Source organism: Orycteropus afer, unplaced genomic scaffold, assembly GCF_000298275.1.
Source record: "Orycteropus afer afer isolate SDZICR_OR568_19922 unplaced genomic scaffold, OryAfe1.0 scaffold00002, whole genome shotgun sequence".
NCBI lineage: Eukaryota > Metazoa > Chordata > Mammalia > Tubulidentata > Orycteropodidae > Orycteropus > Orycteropus afer.
In genome coordinates this window covers 28,638,229-28,662,037 of record NW_006921589.1, presented here as the reverse complement: position 1 = coordinate 28,662,037, position 23,809 = coordinate 28,638,229, and the positions used below count along the sequence as shown (strand labels likewise).

General features: G+C 41.4%; 1 protein-coding gene across 1 annotated transcript in view; it reads left to right on the top strand.

The window, feature by feature from the left end:
* PARD3B (par-3 family cell polarity regulator beta) overlaps positions 1-23,809 on the top strand; it is a 1,522,095-nt gene that overhangs the window by 5,449 nt on the left and 1,492,837 nt on the right. The window lies entirely within an intron of this gene.

Genomic DNA, 23,809 nt, shown 5'->3' with positions numbered 1-23,809 from the left:
AGTAGCCTGAGAATGTCTGTCCTGTTTCTAGTAATGGGCCGATGGTAGGGCAACAAGGAGCAGTGAAAGAAAATACAGACCTTTCTCAGTGAGATGTAGATGCTTCTGAACTATTGATGTTGTTGTTATGTGCCGTTGAGTCGGACCCGACTCCTAGCGACCCCTCCTTGGGTTTCTGAGGCAGTATCACTATGGAAGTAGATTGCCCCATCTTCCTTCCAAAGAGTGGCTGGTGGGTTTGAACCACCAGCCTTCTGGTTAGCAGTCAAGTGCCTTAGGCACTATGCTACCAGAGCTCCCTCTCAACTATTAGAAATACTAAACATTTTTAGCACACGGTTTCCTGAGTACCACACTCTCCTGATGTTATTACCTCACTGGCCATTCTCAGTCTCCTTCATTGGTCCCTTCTTTCCTCTCCTACCTCTTTCATTGGGATATCCCTGGACTTGATCTATGTACTTCCTCTTGTGTCTTATCTACTCATCCCATTGTGAGCTCATTCGTTATCATGGATTCCCCTCCTTCGTAGAATTGTAACAATTGTCTCTCTCTTCTCAGACTCTGTGGGTGCTCCTGCACTAGCTCCTTGTCTGCTGGTTCATCAGGGTTCTGGCAGCTCTTGGAGAGATCTTAGCCACTCAATGGCTTCATCTACCTGTCCCACCTCCATCAGACACATACTTTAACCCTGAATTTGCTATTGACCCCACTATCCATTAGCTTCTGGGCTTCCCCAACAAGATGCCCCACACATAGTTCAAGCCCAGCCTTTCTTTTGCGAATCTGCTTGTGCCTCTTCTCTAGTAGTTTCTTTCTCCATATATGGCACCATCGCTCACCTGGTTGCCTAAACCAGGAACCCTGAGCTCCTCCTGTCCTTGATGACCTCTCATCTCTCATACTTCACCATATGCCCAGTTGGTCTGAAAGTTCCTTTTATTCTTCCAAGTGGTATCTCTTGGATCTGTCTCCTTGTCTTCACCCCAGTGCCATGTCATGGCCTTTACTTCTTCTCATTTCTCCTTTGGGAAATTGCAGCAGACCTTTAAGTGGTCTCCCTGCCTCTACTAGCACCTAACTTCTCCAGACTCTTCTTCTTTGGCCCTAACACCACAAATTGATCATGTCACCAGTGATGCTGGGGATATTTAAATGGTTACCCATTGCTTTTAGGTGAAAATCCAAACTTTGCGTACCTGTCCTGTCTCCTATTTCTTTTTCCTTTTAGAATCCTACATGCTGTCTAGTGTCCTTTTAGTCACCCCCACTTCCCATCCTTGAGGACATGTCTTCAGCTTCCTCTTTCCTCTTCTTTCCCTGTCTGCCTCAGTGTAGCTCAGGGGCCTTAGCCTTGTGTTTCCAGAGTGCCCTGTATTATTCAAAACATGTCTTACATTATACTGTTTATTCGGGTATGCTAGCTAACAAAACAAAAATATCTATTGCTGTCAAGTCAATTCTGACTCATAGCAATGCTATAGGACAGAGTAGAACTGCTCTATAGGGTTTCCAAGGCTGTAATCTTTGTGAAAGCAGACCATCACATCTTTCTCCTGTGGAGCGGCTGGTGGGTTTGAGCACCAACTTTTTGGTTAGCAACTAAGAGCTTAACAAGAGGCAGCCCCCAAATCACAGTGGCTTATGGCAACAAAGAATTTTCTTTCTGTGTGCTGGTTGGGGGCTATGATCCACACGGACTCCTACCTGCTGTTGCCTTTGGGCGTAGTGTTTTCTGTAGATCCTCTGTACTGTGCTGACTGATGAACAGCATATATGGAGAATGCCATGGGGGTTAGGGAGCCTGGCTTGGGAGTGGTGAACATCACTGCTGTTCATGTCCCACCGGTGAGAGTGGTCACTTGCCCCGTCTCAGTGTAGCAGGCTTTGGAAGTAGTTTACTTGACATAGGTGACAAAACTACCCAGGCTTTGCACATACTGCAGTCATTTTGTCTCTGCACTGGATTGTGAACTGTTGACAAACAGGGAGTGAGCCTTATTTATTTCCCTATCCCCAATGTTAGCACAGTACCTGATATACAGTATGTATACAATAAATATAAGTTATTAAATTATATAAAAACTTCACGGATTTTTCTTTTATGAAAATGAGAATGACCTTGTGTTCAACATAATGTTTTTGTAAGTTTGGACTCCTCATATGTGGTATTGCTTTTTTAAAAAATCTCAGTACAGGGAGGTACAGACAACAAAGATGAACCCTTTTGCACATACAGTACTGTGTTGTCAGTGAAGGCAAACATGGGTATACAGGTGGACAGATGGGTGGACAGGCTGAACTATTAGGTATGTCTATGAAGTGGGGAGTGTACCCAAGAACATGTATAGGGTTGGCAGACAATGGTTCTGTAAGTTCATGTGAATGATCAGAATGCCCAGGTGTATAGTAGAGCTGACAAGGGGCAAGGTTGTAGTCACTGCTTGGTCACAGCCAGCTACCCAGAGGGACTAAGTAGTGGAACCTGTGGGCTCGGGACCATAATCACAGGGGACATCAAGCTCAATTGGCATAACATACTATACAAAACATTGTTCCACCTCCTACTTTGGCGAGTAGTGACTGGGATCTTGAAAGCTAGCAAGCTGCCATCTAGATGCAATGATAGGTCTCTCCTTGCCCAGAGTAAAGAAGAATGAAGAGAACCAAAAATCCATGGAAACAATTAGTCCTAGCAACTGGTACACCATCCGATCTGCAGCTTATACAACTATGAGACCAGAAGAACTAGATGGTTCCTGGCTATCACTGTCATCTACTTGGAAGGGGATCTATGTAGGAGATCCTTTATAGAAAGGGAGAACAGTGTGGAACAAAACTCAAAATCATTTGGAGAAATAAAAAGGGAGGGAGGACCAGGTTTGCTGGTCTGACAGAACCTGGTGGAACCACTGAGACTATGCCCCCTAGATGCCCTTCAGATCTGGAATTGAACCCACACCTGTGGCTTCCAGCCAAACAAAAGACAGGCATATGAGTCGAACATTTACCTGAGGTAGATATACTCCTTGGAGAGAACAATCATGGGAGAAAGAAGGACTACTTAATGCACAAGGAGACAGCTCAGGGGGCAGGAGTGCATGGAGGGTGGACACAGGGAAGAGGTAACTATCAGTAGGAAGTGGGAGGGGAGCTGTTGCATTGTGGTAAATTGTGGTCAATGTTATGAGACAAATTGTATGTGAACTGCTGTATGGAAAGTGAATTTGCTCTGTAAATTTTCACCCAACTCACAATTAAAAAAAATCTCAATACAACTTTTCTCTTGATGATCTTCCAAGGCCACATCATATCTCCATTTTCTATAGGCTGTAGTTTAGCTGTCCGTTATATCGGCCATGTTGATTGTCTTAAGTAACAGTTTCAAATTCTGGCATTTTGACTCCTTAGGTTTTTGAGATTGAATGCTCTGTAGTACTGGATTTTCAAAGAAGGGGCATTATGATGTTTTTGCTTCATGAAGATCTATGTAATGATGTTTCTTGAACAATGTCCGATCTTCAGTATGCTTATTAATTTCATGTTTATTTAAACTCAATCTGGGCTATCTCTGTTTTGATTATTTCTGAAGCACAGTTTCTATGTCCTAAGGGCTACCAAACTTAGGGCTGGCTGCCTCTTGTCACTGGGCTCAACCATCCTTTTGATTTCCAGATTCTCCCTGTTTGGACTATAATGAGATGGAGTTGCAGGGATACTGAAAGGACAGGCTGGTTAAAAAGGTTCATTCTCCCTTCAGTCTCTATCAGATGCAGTGCCAACATCATCCAGATAAACACGTCCTGCACCACTCTTCAGGTGGTCTACCTCTGGTGGGATTCATTTGGTGATGTGGATAGATGACAGAAGAGATGTCTGCAGCCCTCAGCTGAGTCGCTGGGAACAAGACCAGGGAACCACAGTGACAGGAAGTGATCAGACCCCTTTCATTGCCTCATTCAGGGCAGATGTTAAAGGCTCTGGAAATTGCAGTCACAGATCCTACTGATAACTTCTTAGGGAGATTTAACAGGTTTCATGCTACTACTTTATTGTGACACGAACCCTAGTAAGTGTGTTCTGGTTACCTAGTGCTACTCTGACAAGAATGTACCACGAATGGGATGGCCTGAACAACAGGAGTTTATTCTCTTACAGTTGGGAAGCTTTAAGTCCGAGTTCAAAGTGCCAGGCTCTAGGGGCTGGGTGAAAGCCCCTCAACTTTGGGGTTCAGCTCTGCCTCCTGCTCCTGGCCCACTGGAGCTAGAGGCTTTTCTTCACTCAGACAGCTGCTGGCTGCTGAGGCTGCCAAGCCCAAGGTTGACAAGTAAAAAGGCACACTCCCGATACTACCAAATCACATGGCAGGCTATTAATTCAAGTCCACTATAAGTTCTCAGGCTGGCAGAACATGGCAGGCTGCTGAACAATGACATAGCTACATGCGAGGTTCAAGCGTGCCATAAGCTAGAGACCATTCCCAAAGCTGCTGGTTACATAAGGGAAGCAGACCACATCTCTAAAGCAGCTACTCAGCTGCTTGCGGTAGAGTGCACCATGGAGTTGATTGCCAGTCTCGTGGTGGGGAATAAGTACCACCAGCTGCCCAGCCGCTCAACCAGGCCCAGCCAAGTTGACCCAAAATCTAACCACCACAAAGTGTTACCTCTAAGTAAAAAGAGACTTTTGACAGGATTTGTAGATAATATTTGTGCTCCTTCTTCTTTGCAGAGAAGTCACCTGTTTTCTGAGAATGGAGTGGAGAGGCAGTGGGATACCTAATTTAAGGATGAAGGGGAGTAACTCCAGGCTCCCAATCCATCTCCATAACTAAAAACCTGTGTTGTCTATTTAGGGAGACCTCTGTTGCTCTCTATGTCGGAGATGTTGTTTATCACAGTATGTGTGGTAGTTAAGTTTGTGTGTCAACTTGGCTGGGACTGGTTGAGTGTTGGGCAGCTGGATGTAGCATTCCCCATGATGAGACTGGTAATCAACTCCATGGTGGAATCTACTGTGAGCAGCTGCCTTAGGGCTGTGGTCTGCTTCCTGTATGTAAGGAGAAGCCTTGGGGAATGGTCTCTAGCTCACGGCGCATTTGAATCCTGCATATAGCCATGTTGTTGTTCATTAGCCTGACACTCTCTACAGACCTTGGGACTTTGAATGGACTTGAATGAATGGCCTGCCATGTGGTTTGGTAACACCAGGACTGTGCCTTTTTACTTGTCAATCTTGGGCTTGTCGGTCTCAGCAGCCAGCAACTGTCTGAGTGAAGAAAAGCCTCTAGCTTCAGTGGGCCAGGAGCAGGAGGTAGAGCTGAAGCCCAAGGTCGAGGGTCTTTCACCCAGCCCCTAGAGCCTGGCACTTTGAACTCAGACTTAAAACCTCCAAATTGTAAGAATAAACTCCTGTTTGTTAAAGCCATCCCATTCGTGATATATTCGGACTAGGTAACGAAAACAGTGTAACTGTCTAAAAGTCACTTCACAAAATATATAGAAAGACATTCTGAAATAAGCATGCTGCTTTGTGCTGGGGATAAAGAGTAAAACGAGGCACTGTTCTGCCCTCAGGAGCCTTGTAGACTAAAAGGGCAGAGAGAACAACCCAAATAAATAAAACAGCGTGATGTAGGGCTGTGCAAGCGGTGGACGGAGGGAATGCTTGACTTTGGTTGGTGGGAGTCGGGGAGCCTGGCAGGTTTTACTCAGTGGATTAAATGATAGGGTTTTGAAGGAAGAATAGATAGTTGTCAGGGCAGTAAGGGTGAGGAAGAATGTTGTAGCCAAAGAGAGTGTGGCTTATGCAGTGACGTGAGTATGAAGCAGTCTACTGTGATTGAAGGAAAACAAGTGAGCTCCTTTGTTCGAGGATGGAGGTGGAGGTGGTATTGTAGAAGGAGCAGTAGTGGTTCATTGCTAGAATTCTTGCCTTCTGTGTGGGAGACCTGGGTTCCATTCCCAGCAGTGTGCCTTAAACTCAGCTGCCACCTGTCTGTCTGTGGAAGCCTGCCTGTTGTTGTGATGTTGAACAGGCATCAGCAGAGCTTCTAGACTAAGACAAATCAGGAAGAAAGGCCTGGTGATAAGCTTACGAAAAAAGGCACCCAGTGAAAACTGTATGAATCACCATGGTCATGCTTGGGGTCCCAGTTAGTTAGGGGCTGACTGGACAGCAGCTACCAACACCAACAGTATTGTGCAAAATTTCATAGAGGTGATCTTGGGAGGAATACAAACAAATGAAACAAAAGTTTGATCTGAGAGTACTTACCCTTATAATGAATGAAGCCCTCTGATTTTGTGTTTATTTTAAAAAACAGTCAGGACACACTACAGTGGTTTCATAGCCCACTAGTGGGTTGGCACCCATACTTACAAAACCACTGGGACTACTTGATGTAGGGAATGAGGCTGGAAGAGGAAGGCAGGCTCGAATCCAAGAGGGCTTTTTTATAGCTTGCTGAAGAGCTTGAGGTATCACCAAAACATTCTGGACAGGGTGATGATAGTGTCCTATTTGACTTTTTTGATAGATTATGCTGTTATTGTTGTTGTTATGTGCCATTAAGTCGGACCTGACTCGTAGCAACTCCTCCTTGGGTTTCCAAGGAGGTATCACTACAGAAGTAGATTGCCCAACCTTCCTTCCGAGGAGTGGCTGGTGGGTTTGAACTGCCAGCCTTCTGGTTAGCAGTCAAGTTCCTTAGGCACTATGCTACCAGAGCTCCCAGATTATGCTGGAGAATGGAAATAGAGTTGAGACTAGAGATTGATTCTCTGCTGTGGGAATGAAAGCCAGAGGAAAAGGGCTTTGAGATCTAGGTAGCAAAAGAATAAGACTTGGGGACTGGCTGAGGAAGGGAGAACAATCTAGGTTTACTTATTCAGCAAACATTTCCATGAGTATCTTAGGGATTGCAGCCTCAGGACACAGAGATGCCTATGACCTGGTCTGTGCCCTCACAGAGCCTCAGGGATAGAAGTGGTGGAAGATGAAAGGGTTGAGGAGGAGTGCCGAGGGCCTGACTGAGATCATAAATCACTAGTATGTAGTAATGCCAATCTGTTAGTAGTGTCAGTTGTTTGGCATTGTGTTAGAGCCTCTATTCAGAAATGAGATTTAAGGACAGATGTGGCATAGGGCCTTAAGGCATTTGACTGCTAACCAGAAGGCTGGCGGTTCACCACAACCAGCCACTCCTCGGAAGGAAGGTTGGGCAGTCTACTTCTGTAGTGATACCGCCTTGGAAACCCAAGGAGGGGTTGCTATGAGTTGGATCTGACTCAAGGGCGGTGAGTTTTTAGTTTGAGCGAGAAAAACGTGTCCAATGATGAAAGTGGCGACACTAAGTTAATTTATAGACTATTTGGTAACTTTCAGAGTTTTGTGATGGAGACTCAGAGTGGCTGGAAATCCTGACCCAGGTGACTGAGCAGTGTAGACTGCGTATGTGTAGGCTCTTTTTGCACCTTAGCTTCTAATTAGGTTTAGCCAATAGAGTGGGCCCAGCTCCCTTCTTTCCACTTCACTGTGGCTGGCTGCATCCCTGGGTGGTATACATGGTTAATGTGCTTGGCTGCTAGCTGAAAAGTTAGAATTCATCCAGAGATGCCTCAGAAGAAAGCTCTGGCAGTCTACTTCTAAAACATTAGCCAGTGAAACCCTGTAGATCAGTTCTACATGGGGTTGATTCAGACTGATAAGCACAGTAAGAAATAAGTTTTCCTTTATAACCCAGTACCCCGACACACACACATACACACACACATGCATACAACTGAAACAGAATTTACATCAAAGACTACTTACCCTTCTTATGAATGACCCCTCTGATTTTGTATTTGTTTTAAAAAGTTGGGACACACCACAATGATTTCACAGCTTACTAGTGGGGTGGAGACCATACTTAAAATCACAGGGACTACCTGATGTTTAGGGGATAGGAGGTGAGTCATGAAGTCAGGTGACTCTAGAAATCTCCAGAGCTCTAAGATTCTGTTGCTTTATGGCTTGAAATAAAATGAGTTTGAATTTATATTCTAAAAACCAAGTATACATTATAAGTGTTTAACTTATTTTTTTTTCTATAGATTCTAATGCAAACTAATCTATATGTTTAATAGAGATAAGATTTGGACCTTGAGACTTGTGAATTGCCAGCACATGAGCTGAAAGTGATTTTGGCCCTGAAGTCCGTGAGGCTTGATAAATCTTGAAGAGATTTTTACTTGTCATCTTGTATTCTTTCATCATGACATAGTAATAGTATTGGGAACTTTTAAATATTAGGTTATGGATTACTTCCTTTTGTAGGAAAGAGTTGAGGAAATGGCAAGATGGATAAATGATCCTTGTCTCTGTATTTATAGGCACATTTATAGACATTCAGTGGGCTCAAGTTTTGACAGCTGTGTTTGATCAGAGACATTTCCCAGAATCTTAAGGAGAAAAAAAAATCTGTGTGGCTCAGAAATTCTTTTTCTTTTTCTGTAACTGGTTACAATTTGCATTTCAGATCATTCTACCTTTGTTCCACTTTTGTCTGTGAGTGAGGAATGGTGGCTGGGATGTGTGATTCCAGGGAGTGAGGTGTCCATCATTATACTGCTCTTTATTTTGATACATTTCTTCCTGTTACTACAGTAAGAGGTGTAGGAGGAATTTCATTGACTCTTCATTGCCTTCCCTGTGATGCTACTTTATTTAGACCTCAAATTGTTACTTTGAAATGAACGCCATAGATAACTTGCTTTCTGTTTTTTTTTTTTAAGAAATGACAGTCATATGATCTGTTATCTTTTATCTACTGTCCTTTGCACTTAAACATTTTAGTGTCAATCTTTTGTTTCCAATTGTTGGCTTCTCTAGGTGTGCCTGTTAAAACTCAAGTATGTCCTAAATTCCACCTTGTTCTACTTCCTTTGTGGTCTGGCTTCAATCAAGTGTTGATTAAAGCCTGGTGGCTTGTATGAATTGCATTTCTACCAGTCTGTAATTAAATTAGCCATGGTATTTTTGAGCACCTGCCGTATGCCATATACAGCATAGTCCTTTTCCTTTAGGGCTTCACAACATTGTTGGAGAGACATGTATAAAAGTTCATACCGAAGATGAAGAAAGCAACAACCATGCCAGATGAGTTCCCTAGGCAAGCAGAGGGTAGAGAGCAGAGTAGGTTGAAATGACCCAATGTGCAAAATGGGTAGAATTGAGATAAATAGGGGAAAGGGGTTGTGTGTCAGGTGGCAGAGAAGAGGAAATACAAGTCTTAGAGTAGTTATCAAACTGACTGGTCTCAATACCCCTTTGTACTCTTAGATTGTTGAAGACCCAAAAGAGCTTATTAAGTGGCTTATATCTATATTTACCATAGAAGAAATTAAAACAAATAAACATGTTTGATCTAAAATAACTATAAACCCATTACATATCAACATTACTTATTTTTATGAAAAGTAAGTATATATTCCAAAAAGAAAAATTCCTGAGCACTATATTTCAAATCTCTGATACTTGGCTACTGGATAGTCTGATTATTCAATCTGTTGCAGTATGTTTTGGCTGAAATATATGGAGAAAATCCTGCCTGTTACAGATATGCAGTAGGAAAAGGGAGGAGGGGCATTTTAACAGCATTTTCAGATAATTATGCATATGCCTTTTGGCAGATCCTTGACATGGTTGGCTGCTAGCCACAAGGTTGGAGTTTTGTGTCCACCCTGAGGTGCTTCAGCAGAAAGGCTTGGTGATCTGCTTCTGAAAAATCAGAAGGGTCGTTGAGAGCCCTCAGGAGCACAGCTTTACTCAGTCGGTGGTGGTTGGGAACCCTCCAGAGCTCAGTTCTACTCAACACACATGGGGTCGTGGTGAATCAGCAGCAGCTTCTTTGTATGTTATGTGGAAATTGAGTAAGTGATGTTCTTTTCAAAGTTAGGTTTCAAAGTCCACATTTTTAACTATCAATGAAGTTTTCATACTGTTATATTACAGTTCATTGGTTGGTATTGCACTTTGAACAGATGTTCTACCCATGCGTGATTTTCAGACTTTGGTTTACTGAGTTCTGACAGTCTTCCAAATGTTGGCACACTCCGTTGTACAATATTAAAAAACCTATATAATATTATCATCAGGAGCTCTGGTGGTGTAGTGCATAAGGCATTTGACTGCTAACCAGAAGGCTGGTGGTTCAAACCCACCAGTCACTCCTTGGAAGGAAAGTTGGACAATCTACTTCTGTGGCGATGCTGCTCCGGATACCTAAAAGAGGGGTCGCTGTGAGTCAGATCCAACTCAATGGCAGTGAGTTTGGTTTTGGTTTTATTATCATCAGTTTCAGCAGAAAGGTCTAAATATTGGGAAGCTATGTAGATCACAATGGTGGATACAAGACCTCCAAAGTTTTAATTTTTGCTTTATTTTTTCATTGGCAGCAAATACTGTCATTTTTTTTCCCCACTTGAAATGGCCAGGCTCACACAATTCACTCTTTATTCCCTGACTTTTTATTGCGATTTGGATGAAAGTTTACAGAGCAAATGGTTTTGCATTCAACAGTTCTTACACATTTGGTTTTGTGGCATTGATTGCAACCCCCACAATGTAATAATAGCATGCTTCCTACTTCCTCCCTGTCTTTACTATTTCCCTTTGTTCTTCCTTCCTACCCCTTCCTGCCTTCTGAGATCGATCCCTGGGCAAATGCTGCCCTATTGATCATGTATGATTGATTGATTGTCTTAATGGGTGCCTACTTCCCTGGTGTTAATGTTCACCTTATAGGCCTGTCATTTGGCTGTTTACTTTCAAGAAACAACTGCCCAGTAACATATTGCACAAAAACATTGTTCTACATCCTACTTTGGTGAATAGTAACTGGGATCTTAAAAGCTTGTAAGAGGCCATCTAGATGCAATGACAGGTCTCTCCTCATCCAGAGCAAAGAAGAATGAAGAAAACCAAAGACACATGGAAACAATTAGTCCAAGGAACTGGTATACCATGCAGTCCTCAGCTTATACGGCTATGAGACCACAAGAATGAGATGGTGCCCAGCTACCACTGTGAACCACTCAGAGGTGGCTCTATGTAGGAGATCCTGGATGGAGTGGGAGAACAAAACTCAAAATCATTAAAAAAAAAAAAAAAGGACCAGGTTTGTTCGTCTGATAGGGGCTGGTGGAACCCCTGAGACTATGGCCCTTAGCTGCCCTTCAGGTCTGGAATTGAACCCACTCCTGTGGCTTCCAGCCAAAGAAAAGACAGGCATATGAGCTGAACATTTACATTAGGTAGATACACTCCTTGGAGAGATCAATCATGGGAGAATAGAAGGTCTGTGTACGCACAGGGAGACAGCTCGTAGGGCAAGAGTGCATGGAGGAAGGAACACGGGGAAGAGGTAACTATGGGGAGGAAGTGGGGAGGGGAGCTGTTGCATTATGGAAAATTGCAGTCAATGTCAGGAGACACTGTATGTCAGCTGCTATATAGAAAGTGAATTTGCTCTATAAATTTTCACTCAAATCACAATAACAATTAAAAATAAGAACTGCCAAAAATTGACATGTGACTCACCATAGTTTATCTCAGTTGTTTCAAGTGAAAATGATGTGCCAAGGCAAAAGCTAGTTCAGTTTACACCTCAGACCATCAGTCACAAAACCGCTTTTCTTGGAGACCATTGTACATAAGTGTACAGCAGAAGTGCTTTATGTGTACTTTCCGTTTGTTCACACATAAGGTCAAAAAGATACGAAATCAAGGGTCAGGAGTTAATAAAATCATTTTTACTGCTTCATCAAGGGCATTCTTAAGTGACGGTGAAGGCTTTTTAAAGTGCAAATGAATGACAGTGAAGAATACAAAGATTATGAGAATGATTTAGTGCCGCTGCCTTGATTCAGGATAAGGCACCAGCAGTTTTACCCACCATTGCTTTTGTACTAGCAGTACAAGTTGACAGTGAATTGCGCCAAGATAAACATGAGATTCCTAAAAGTTATTCAATATATTGACTATTTCTGTTTCAGCACCAGTATTTGTTGTCAGAGGCCTGGTGATTGGCTTCTATTAAGAATAGAGTCAAGAAAACTCTATGGGACAGTTCTACTCTGTAGCACTTCCAGTTACCGTGAGTTGTAATTGACATGAGAGCAGTGGGTTTTTGGTTTGGTTATTTGTTGTCAAGCATATGCGTTTTTGTTTTCCAACCAGTAGCAGTACCAATTTGTCATCACATATAAAAGAAACAGCAAGTTCAGTCACATCTGTAGATTGATCCATTTGTTAGGCACAAGCCCAGTTCTGTACATGGGATATTAACTCAGTCTTCATGTTTACTGCTAACTCATTAATTTGAAGAATTGGAAAGTGGCATTGCGGTGCTTTTTTACTGACTTTTCATTCAGTAGGCATTGAGTAATATCAACTTTATCTTGTGTCTCAGTTATTGCCCGCTTCTCCAGGTATTGTAACACAATAGCTTACCCCATAAGGTGCCTCAGTGGCTTTTTCATTTTTCTTATTTGAAAAAGCTCACAGTGTTTGACTTTTAAGTGTTCATTACGTCTACATTTAAAACTATTCCATTTGTTTTCCTTTAAACTCTTTATGATTGGTTTCAAAATCATGCACAACTTAACCATTTGAAAATGTTCTATTGCATAAAATAAGAGAAAGACACAGAAATGTACACGGGAGGCACAGAAAGAAAAAATGAACCCTTCTGCATGTACGGTACTGTGTTGTCAGTGATGGAAAGCGTTGATCTATGGGTGGATAGCTGGGTGGACAGGCTGAATTATTATTTATGTATGTTTTAAAAAAGACATGCAAGGCAAATTATTAATATCTATAAAGTCAAGATAAAGATAACTTTCATCATATTTTGATTCATAGTTTTGCCCAGTTTTCAGTATTCCTCCTTTCCATGCATTGGAGACATCTGATGTGTCAGTTACATTTTCTTAAGTATTGTTAGACATAGATAGTACAGCTATGTGTTGAGAAAACAGGTTTTCTAGTCTTCCTAAGTTAATGAACCATTGTTAAATATAAAAAAAGTTATAAATGTTTATTTTAATTAATAAAATATTAAATGAAATATTTAATTCTAAATTGTAGTTTTAATAAAATTCAAAAATTCAGAAAAGATGTAAAATATTAATGCAAAAATTGGCAACAAAGTTTATTTACTTGTATTTCTGTGAAGGAGCCAGAGTAGTGCAACAGTTAGGAGCTTGGCTGCTAACCAAAAGGTTGACGGTTCAAGCCTACCTAACAACTTTGTGGGAAAAAGATGCCGTGATCTGCTTTCATAAAGGTTCAAAACAAAAACCAAACTCACTGCTGTTGAGTCAGACCTGGCTCATGGCAACCCCACCTTAGGTTTCCAAGGCGGTATCACCATAGAAGTAGATTGTCCAACCTTCCCATAAAGATTACAGCCTAGGAAACCCAATGGGGCCATTTGACTCTGTCACATGGGGTTATTATGAGTCAAAATAGACTCGATTGCCCCTAACAACAACTACAACAGTAAGATTCATTTGGAAAACCTTCAGTATTTCAAAGTATTGAAAATAATTAGATGAGAGATGATAACAGGTGTAATCAAAGATACCTGTTAAGGGCAAAATGGAAGTGGAGAGAACAAACTGGTTAATTTCTAGATTCACCTATTCCTGCCTTAAACTCTAGAACTCAAGAAAATATATAAGTGTGTATTCTATTAGACATCTGAGTCACTGCACAGCATGCAGCCTCTGGAACACTGCACTGTCCGCCAGTGAAAGAGCAAAGGCAAAGGACCTTTTCCCTTTTTAGAATGGCTAAAACCTTTCAGAATTGCTTGGGAAAAAGTTTTAACCTTGCAGACCTCCTGAGTCCGTTTCAGGAACCCCAGGAGTTCACAGACCTCACTTTCAGAACTGTTTCCTGAAGGTATAGTCTTGGAAATATGTTCATTACTAGTTCAGAAACTGCTTGCTTAGGTACTTAAATAACTATTTTTCTTGGTCTACAAATCTGTCTACTGAGAACTTCAAAAATGTTTTCACAATTTAACATCAGTGATTTTATTAATAGGTAATAATAAAAAATCAGTTGCCATGGAATTATAGTTGGGGTAAAGAAGGTGGTTTTGTCACTGACTGGGAACCTACTTAGAATTTGTCAACAGGGGTAGGAATAACTTGTATTTTTCTGGTAACAGAAATATTTTTAAGACTGTTCTTATTTTATATGTCATAAAGATCATGTAGGTAGGGTGTACAGATCAGTCTTCAAGTTAACAGACTTCTCTGAAAGCAATTATAAAACTTATTTTAAACATTTAACTTATATTGTCAGACCACCAAGTGGCACTTGAGACATGCTACTGTTAGTGTGAAGGAGCCCTAGTGGTGCAGTGATAAAGTGCTTGGCTGCTAACCAAAAGGTTGGAAGTTCGAAACTACCAGCTGCTCTAGGGGAGAAGGATGTGGCAGTCTGCTTCTGTGAAGATTTATAGCCTTGGAAACCTTATGGGTTCATTCTACTCTGTAGGGTTGCTGTGAGTCAGAATCAACTCAATGGCATTTTTAATTTTTTTTTTTACTTTTTACTGTCAGTATGCTGAGACTAGGAAAACAGTACAACAGTCTCAATTGGCTTACATGATTACAGAGAATGATTGAAAGTTGATAAATAGAAAATTAAAACAAAATTTGGAGATACTATTTCATATTTTTAACCTCAATATGTCATTATAAAATGACATACCCATTTAAATGTTGATTTTTTTTTTTATAGTGGTGCTGAATTGGAGCTTTAGTGGGGCATGGGGTGGGGTGGGGGAACAGCACGTCTCTTGTATTTGCTGTCATCACACTTAAAAAGCCAAATGACATTTCACATAAATAAGTACTTTAGAGCAAAGGGAAGAGCAGCCAGTGCACAGTTTACAAATTTATATACTCTTGAAAAGACTTAATCTAAATATCACTAATTGCCTCCATGTGACTAGCTCACATCTTCCGTTTTTTAAGGAACCAAAGGTTATAATCATTCATTTCTATAGTATGACTTCGTTTTGCTTTGATTCAGACAATGTTTAAAAATCATGATGCCTTTCTTTAAGCTCTGATTCGTGGAAAGTGGAATTGGACGGTATAAGTGTTTAACATTGTGTATAAATGTCAAAATATATGTTTAAATTACAAGGCAAAATATATAGCACATACCGGTCATCATCAAATGAATAATAAGAGTCAGTGTGACTGTTGAGGACTATGGGCTGTGTATTATTGTAAACTTGAGCACCCTGTTACTGAAACAATGTTGAGATTTGTGATTGCCTGCTTGGGAGCAAAGTAGGGTGGTCTTGTGTGGTACTGCCTGGCCTTCTGACCTGTGGCCACTGTGTTTGATAATAGTTGTATTATAGTAGATAGTTCATAATTGATAGATAGTTACATAATAAGATAAGATGTTTAGTGTATGGATTTGTAACTAATAGTTACTTAAAATGATGTAGCTCCCCCCCCCACTTTGGCTTTAATATCATGAAGAATACAACTCAATCCAATGATAGCTGAGCACTTATACCAGGGAGATACACTCCTTAGAACAGTCTACGGTGGGACATCAGAAAGGGCAGCATTTGCATAGGGAGGAAGGTAGGGAGGCAGGAATGTATAGGCAGGAAGGACAGGGAAGGAGTGACCACAGGGAGGGAGTGGGAAGAGGGCTGTTATATTGCAGGGAATATAACCAGTCTTACAAAACAGAATGTGTATGAACTGTTGGATGTAAATGAATATGCTAGAAAACTAAAAACAAAAATTTGCTTTAAATTGTTGTATGTGGTGAAGATGAAAACCAATAGGGGGCTAGTGAGAACACTGTAAGAAAATTTGGGCAAAAAGTGGGGAGGTGATGGCTTAATGGGGCAAAGCTTCTGAGCACATTAGGCTGCTTGGGTTGCCTCCTCAAAGAACACAATGTTAGGCAGCGTCAAGAGGCTCCAAAATAAAACATGTCCTTGCATGTTTGTCATGCTGTCCCATATTTGGGCCTGGAGTATTGAGCTGAGATTTTTTAATGTGTGCTGATGTTTGTTATGGGGCTAGACAAGGCTCAATAGTGGTTCTGATGACCATTGGGCTGGGGTCTTGTCTGGTGATAAATTCTGAAGGAGTAAAATTTATTGAGGCTTCTGTTTTGGGAAGGACAGCTCTGAAAGGGGATGAGATTTTGTTGATCCAGTAGAGTCACAAAATCTGTGCAGTGACATGAAGGAGCTCATATTCCAGTGTGAAGGGAAGCTTTTTGTACTGAGTGACAAGTCTTAGACTCCAAAGATTGTCTCATAAACTTAAGGACTTCATTACTCCCAGGATAATGCATAGGTGGGAAGTATAAAGAATTTGGCTGTGTTCTTGAAGGAGAGAGCTTTAAGTGCCTCCCAGCTGGTGCTGGGCCTTTACTGTTGATTTTGGGAAGACAGATACGCTGCCCTGTGCCTCCATCCCTGATGAGCCTGCGAAGAATAGTGGACAGGATGAAGCTTGACAGTTGCTGTGCCCTTCTGATGATGATCAGCTCCATCTAACTGGAGTCACGGGTTCACGTCTTGGGACACATAGTTGAGAACATAGTGATTTAGGGACATAATATTGAAAATCTTGATTGTCCACCAAACCAAGCCAAACCCACTGCCATCAAGTCGATTCTGACTCATAGCAACCCCCATTGAATTTCTAAATCTTTCCTTCCATGGAGAGACTGGTCAGTTTGAACTACTAACCTTTTGGTTAGCACTCAAATGCCTTGGGCTTGTGCCACCAGGGCTTAACCCTAATGGCAAGGGGAGGCAGTGATAATGATATGTTCAAAACAGTCTTTTAGGTGGATTGAGCAGGGGACAGTGTACAGGATGAACTCAAAGTGGGAGAAACCAAAGATCAAACAGATAGCCATTATAACTGAAATGTGTAAATCCTGCTGGTATTAACTCTGATTTCTGTATATTTTATTTCTCCTACTCAAGGCTATATTTAGAGTAGAGAACCTACTAACTTAGACTGACTGGCAAAGAAGTCAAATAGATCCATGTGGGGTTTTGGGAAACACACTGGACTTGGTGTCTAGGGCTTGGGTTATAGCTGAGCTCTGCTATGAATATGAACTAGCTCTGAACCCTTGGGCAAGGGCCTTGAACTCTTAAGACCTCAGACATGGAGTAGCTTATCTCTAAGACTTCTCCCCAGCCATAAAAACATATTTTACTGTCTGATTTATTACTTTTAAGTACATATTTCTATGTATTAACTTCCAAACACTGCCAAGGAGTAGTCTTTTAGGGGCTTATTATGATGAATTATGCTAAATAGATGACTCATTTATAATTAACAGTGTATACATCCATAAAAACAATTTCTGAGCTCTAAGTCTCTCAAAATAGGGGTTTTTTTTTTTTTTTTTTTTTAACTCCTTAAGTAGGGTTAAGCCCTTGAAAGTATGTTTGCATCTTTAGTTTACTTAGAAATGATTTTATTTCAGACAGGCATATCTCATCTCTAATTAGATCATAAGGAGCTCTGGTAGCATAATGCCTAAGGCACTTGACTGCTAACCAGAAGCTTGGTGGTTCAAACCCACCAGCCACTCCTCGGAAGAAAGATGGGGCAGTTTACTTCCATAGTGATACTGCCTCGGAAACCCAAGGAGGGGTTTCTATGAGTCGGGTCTGACTCGATGGCACATAACAACAACAACAATAACAATTAGATCATAACCTTCTTGAAGGCAAAGATGCCGTATTTTGTTTTGTGTGCTCATTTGTTTTATTCCATGTACCTTAAATAGTGCTATGGATACAGGAAACAGTGATATAAATGAATGAGTAGCTGCAGAATGAACTTTGGTTCAGATCAAATTATTAGGAACTCTAAAATACGGTCTGAATTAATAAAGTCTATGCCTATGATATGTTATTACTGTCCTGAATTAAATAATGTATTTATAATTGTTATTGGTGTGGCTACATGTAGATATGACTGACAAGTTCAATTCGGGACTATAATGTGCAGCTTTAGAAAAAATGGTAGAATTTGACTCTTAATCTTAAAACTTTTATTCTCTGCATTGATAGGAAAATCAGTTTCAGAGATCAGTCTTCGAGTAACCTAATCCGTGGATCTGGAACAGTAGTACCCTACAGTTGGGGAGGGGAAACAAAAAGTAGTTACGAGTTTAGAAGCAAAAGTGGTTGGTGTTTACATAAACAATAAGGCACTTAACTAATTTTCTGACCAGAAGGAAAAGAGCACTGTTTTTTGTTTTTCTGATTCAAGCTGATTTTTGAGATGAAAGCTTCTAAGATAAGGGTTGCCTGGTTGCTATAGGAGCCAGAGACAGAAGAGGATGAAATGAGCAAAAGGAGGAAGAAGGAAAGGCCTGTGCAGTGGTGATGAGGGACAGCCTAGCAGATGCTGTGAAAGTGAAGGTGGAGGTCAGAAAGGACGATGTGCTGAGACTCCTTATTGTGGGAAGAAGCAGCCCTCTGCACTCATCAGTAGCTCCCTGGAAGTTCCCGATATCTTATTTTTTGATAACTTATTATTTTGATTTGGGTGAAAGTTTACAGAGCAAATTGGTTTTGCCTTCAGCAATTCATACACATTTTATTTTGTTCCATTGATTGCAATCCCTACAATGTAACACACACTTCCCGCTTCCTCCCTGTGTTTACCATTTCCATTCATCCTTCTTTCCAATCCTCTCCTTGCTTCTGAAGTTTCCAAACCAAACCAAACTCACTGCCGCCGAGTTGGATCCCACTCATAGCGACCCCTCCTTGGGTTTTTGAGGTAGTATCGTTACGGAAGTAGATTGCCCCACCTTCTTTCTGAGGAGTGGCTGGTGGGTTTGAACCACTAGCCTTCTGGTTAGCAGTCAGTTGTCTTAGGCACTATGCCACCAGAGCTTATCCTTGGGCAAATGCTGCCCTTTTGACTTTCTATGATTGATCACCTTATAGACGTATCATTTGGCTGAAAGTTGAGCCAATGGGATGAGTTCAGTCCCAGATTTGAAGGGTGTCTAAGGGCTATCAGTCTCTATCAGACTAGTAAGCCTGATCTTTTATTTCTTTTTTTGTGATTTTCAGTTTTGTCTACATTTTTCTCCCACTCTATCCAGGACCCCCTATTGTGATCCTTTTCAGAGCTGTCCGCAGTGGTAGCCAGGCACCATCTAGTTCTTCTGGTCTCTCTGCTGTGGATGCTGGGGTTTACATTTTCCCTTAGTCCTGTAGACTAATTGTTGCATACATCTGTGGTTTGTTTCACTCTTCTTTGCTCTGGACAGGGAAGGATGGGGTACAACTATTATTGTTGCACCTTAGATGGCCACTCACAATCTTTTCAGACTTCAAGTCACTACTTAACCAAAATAGGATGTAGACATTGTCTTTGAGGACTATGTTACGTCACTTGACCTGGAGTCTTGGGACTCTAGTCTTGAGCCCTCAGGCCCAGGAACTCATTCTTTCAAAGTGTTTGGTTATTGTGGCTGAGAAGTGTTTTATAACTTCAGCCCCTGTATGGTCTACTGTATTCATGGATATATATTTGTAGCACATGTAGACACATATGTAGAAATATTCTCTGTTAATCCTATGTATGTTCATGGGAGTAGTCTCATTCTTCCCACACCTGTGCAACTTATGTGTCTGTGTATGCACTTGTAGATCGTTGTTATTACTGTCATTACGGGATTGTGAATAATGGTATTCACCTTTGTTGCCTTTAACTGTTTGCTCCTCCCAATGTCTTCCTTTGCCTGGATCATTTTGTGTTCACCTCCACCTATTGTATATTCCTTTTTCTTAACCCAAGTTAATAAGTGTCAACCCTTTAGTTAGTGATTTACCCTCCTTTCCCCTCTCTCCCTTGGTAACCTTCAAACAATGTTTCTTCCTGTGAGTAATTACTTTCCTTGACTTTTTACAATAATGTTTTAACCCAGAACATTAATTGATGTTCATAATGATAAACCTGACACGTAGTTAAAGAGAATGGAATGTTAGACCTGTATTTCAAGATGTTCCATCAGAAGCCAGTTAAAGATATTTGGACATTTATCTATCAGAAATATTTCTATAAAGCACAATAAGCGTATATATTTTTCCTGATAATATCTTGCTTGTTTGGCTTCTGAGGAATTGAGCTAAATAGGTGGTAGATAATACAGATAACTATTTTAACTTAAACTAAAAACCAAACCAAAGTCACTGCCGTCGAGTCAGACCCGACTCATAGCGACCCCTCTTTGGGTTTCCAAGGCAGTATCATTATGGAAGTAGATTGCCCGATCTTCTTTCCGAGGAGTGGCTGGTGGGTTTGAACCGCCAGCCTTCTGGTTAGTAGTCAAATGCCTTAGGCAATAAAAATCACAGAGTCAATTATTGACAAGTAGGCAGTATTTATTGGCTGCAAACATGTGCCAGGAACTTTGTTAGCCAGTGGAAATAAAATAAAGATATTGTATGGTTCCTGCCCCAGGGCTTAGGGACTGATTTTCACTTGGGGGTGGCTCTATTTCAAGGCTGGGGCCCAAGGTAGGCGGGCCTGGGATGTAGGGCTGCTTTTTGTTTTGGGTCAACTCTATTTTAAGGCCAGGGCCCCAGGTAGACAGCCGCGGGGCTCAGGGGCTGCTTTTCACTTGGGGACAGCTCTTTTTAAGGCTGCAGCCCAAGGTAGGTGGGTGCTGGGCTCAAGGGCTGCTTTTTGGCTCTTTTTTTAAGGCTGGGGCCCAAGGTAGGCAGGCCTGGGGCTTGGGGGCTGCTTTTTGCTTGGGGTAAGCTCTATTTCAAAGCTGGGGCATGAGGTAGGTGGGCCCAGGGACTGCTTTTCACCTGGGAGAAGTTCTATTTTAAGGCCAGGGCCCCAGGTAGGTGGGTGTCAGGCTTGAGGGCTGCTTTTCATTTGGGGGCAGCTCAGTTTCAAGGCCGGTGCCCAAGGGGGTTGGTCCTGGGGTTCGGGGGCTGCTTTTCATTTGGGGTCAGCTCTATTTTAAGGCCTAAGCCTGAGGTAGGTGGGCACAGAGGGGTTAGGAACAACTAAGGGAGATGAACTTGTCTGTAAGTTTGTTGTCATGTGGTGGCTTAGATGTTGCTGTGAGGCTGGAGGGTATGCTGGTATTCGGTGTTGCAAAATGCCAGCAGGGTTACCCATGGTGGCTAGGTTTCAGCAGAGCTTCCAGGCTAAGACAGACTTGGAAGAAGGAAGAGGCCATCCACTTCTCAAAGAATTGGCCAATGAAAACCTTATGAATAGCAGTGAAGCACTGACATATTACTGGAAAGCTTTATGAGTAGCCCTGAAACATTGTCTAATATAGTGCCAGAAGATGAGCCCATCAGGTTGGAAGGTGCTCAAAATTTTTCTGGGGAAGAGCTGACCCCTCAGAGTAGAGACAACCTTAATGATGTAGTTAGAGTAAAGCTTTCAGGACCTCGATTGGCTGATGTGGCATGACTCAAAATGAGTAGGAACAGATGCAGACATCCATTCATAACTGGAACATGGAAAGTATGAAGTATGACTCTAGGAAAATTGGAAGTTGTCAAATATGAAATGGAACACATAAAGATTGATATCCTAGGCATTAGTGAGCTGAATTGGACTGGTTTTGGCCAATTTGAATCAGACAGCCATATGCTCTCTGCTAGGAATGACAAATTGAAGAGGAATGGTGTGGCATTCATCATCACAAAGATTATTTAAATATCTATCCTGAAGTAGAAGGCTATCAGTGATAGGATAATATCCATACAGCTGCAAGGAAGAGCTGTTAATATAACTATTATTCAAATCTATGCATCAACCATCAGAGCCAAAGATGAGGAAATTGAAGATTTCTACCAACTTCTGCAGTCTGAAATTCACCGAACATGAAATCAAAGTGTGTTGATTATCATTGGTGACTGGAATACAAAAGTTGGAAACAAAGAAGAGTTACCAGTAGCTGGAAAATATGGCCTCAGTGATAGAAATAACGCTACAGATCACATGATAGAATTTTGCAAGACCAATGACTTATTTATTGCAAATACCTTTTTTCAACAACATAAGTGACACTATACATGTGGACTTCAGCAGATGAAACAGACAGGAATTACATTGACTACATCTGTAGCAAGAGGGGCTGGAGAAGCTCAATATCTTCAGCCAAAACAAGGCCAGGAGCTGATTGTGGAACAGACCATCAGCTGCTCATATGCAAGTTCAAGTTGAAGTTGAAGACAATTAAAATAAGTCCACAAGAGGCAAAATACAACCTTCAATATATCCCTCCTGAATTTAGAGGCCATCTAAAGAACAGATTTGATGCATTGAACATCAGTGACCAAGAAGAAGAGGAATTGTGGGATGACATCAAGAACATCATTCGTATAGAAAGCAAGAGGTCATTTAAAATACGAGGAAGAAAGTAAAGACCAAAATGGATGTTAGAAGAGACTCTGAAACTTGCCTTGAGCAGAAAGTAGCTAAAGCAAATGGAAGAAATGACAAGATAAAAGAGCTGAACAGAAGATTTCGAAGAGCAGCTTGAGCAGACAAAGCCAGTTACTATAGTGAAATGTGCAAAGACCTGGAGTTAGAAAACCAAAAGGGAAGAATATGCTTGGCATTTCTCAAGCTGAAAGTACTGAGGAAAAATTTAAGCCTTGAGTTGCAATATTGAAAGATTCTATGGGCAAAATATTGAATAATGCTGGAAATAGCCAAAGAAGATGGAAGAAATGCATAGTGTCATTGTACCAAAAAGAACTGGTTGCTATTTATCCATTTCAGGAGATGGCATATGATCAAGAACCAGTGATACTGAAGGAAGAAGTTGAAGCTGCACTGTGAAGGAATTGGTGAAGAACAAGGCTCCAGGAATTGACAGAATACCCATTGAGATGTTTCAGTAAATGGATGCCCTGCTGGAGGCACTCACTCAGCTATGCCAAAAGACTTGGAAGACAACTACCTGGCCAACTGATGGGAAGAGATCCATATTTGTACCCATTCCAAAGAAAGGTTATCCTACAGAATGTGGAAATTATCAAACGATATCTTTCATATCACATGCAAGTAAAATCTTACTGAAGATAGTTCAAAAAGGGTTGCAGCAATATATTGACAGAGAGCTTCCAGAAATGCAAGATTCAGAAGAGGACATGGAGCAAGGGATGGAGCAAGGGATATCATAGCTGATGTCAGATGGATCTTAGCTGAAAGCAAAGAATATCAGGAAGATGTTTACTTATATTTTATTGACTATGCAAAAGCGTTCGATTGTATGGATCATAACAAATTGTGGATAACATTGAGAAGAATGAGAATTCCAGAACACTTGATTGTACTCATGAGGAACCTGTACATAGACCAGGAGGCTGTGGTTCGAACAAAACAAAGGAATAGTGCATGGCTCACAATCAGTAAGGGAGTGTGTCTAGGTTGTATCCTTTCACCATACTTATTCAACTTGTATGGTGAGCAAATAATCGGAGAAGCTGGATTATATGAAGAAAGTGTGGCATCAGGATTGGTGGGAGACTCATTAACAACCTGCGATATGCAGATGACACAACTTTGCTTGCTGAAAGTGAGGATGACTTGAAGCACTTACTGATGAAGATTGAAGACTGCAGTCTGCAGTATGGTTTACACCTCAATATAAAGAAAACAAAACTCGTCACAACTGGTTCCAATAAACAGCTTCACAGTAAATGGAGAAAAGATTGAAGTTGTCAAGGATTCCATAG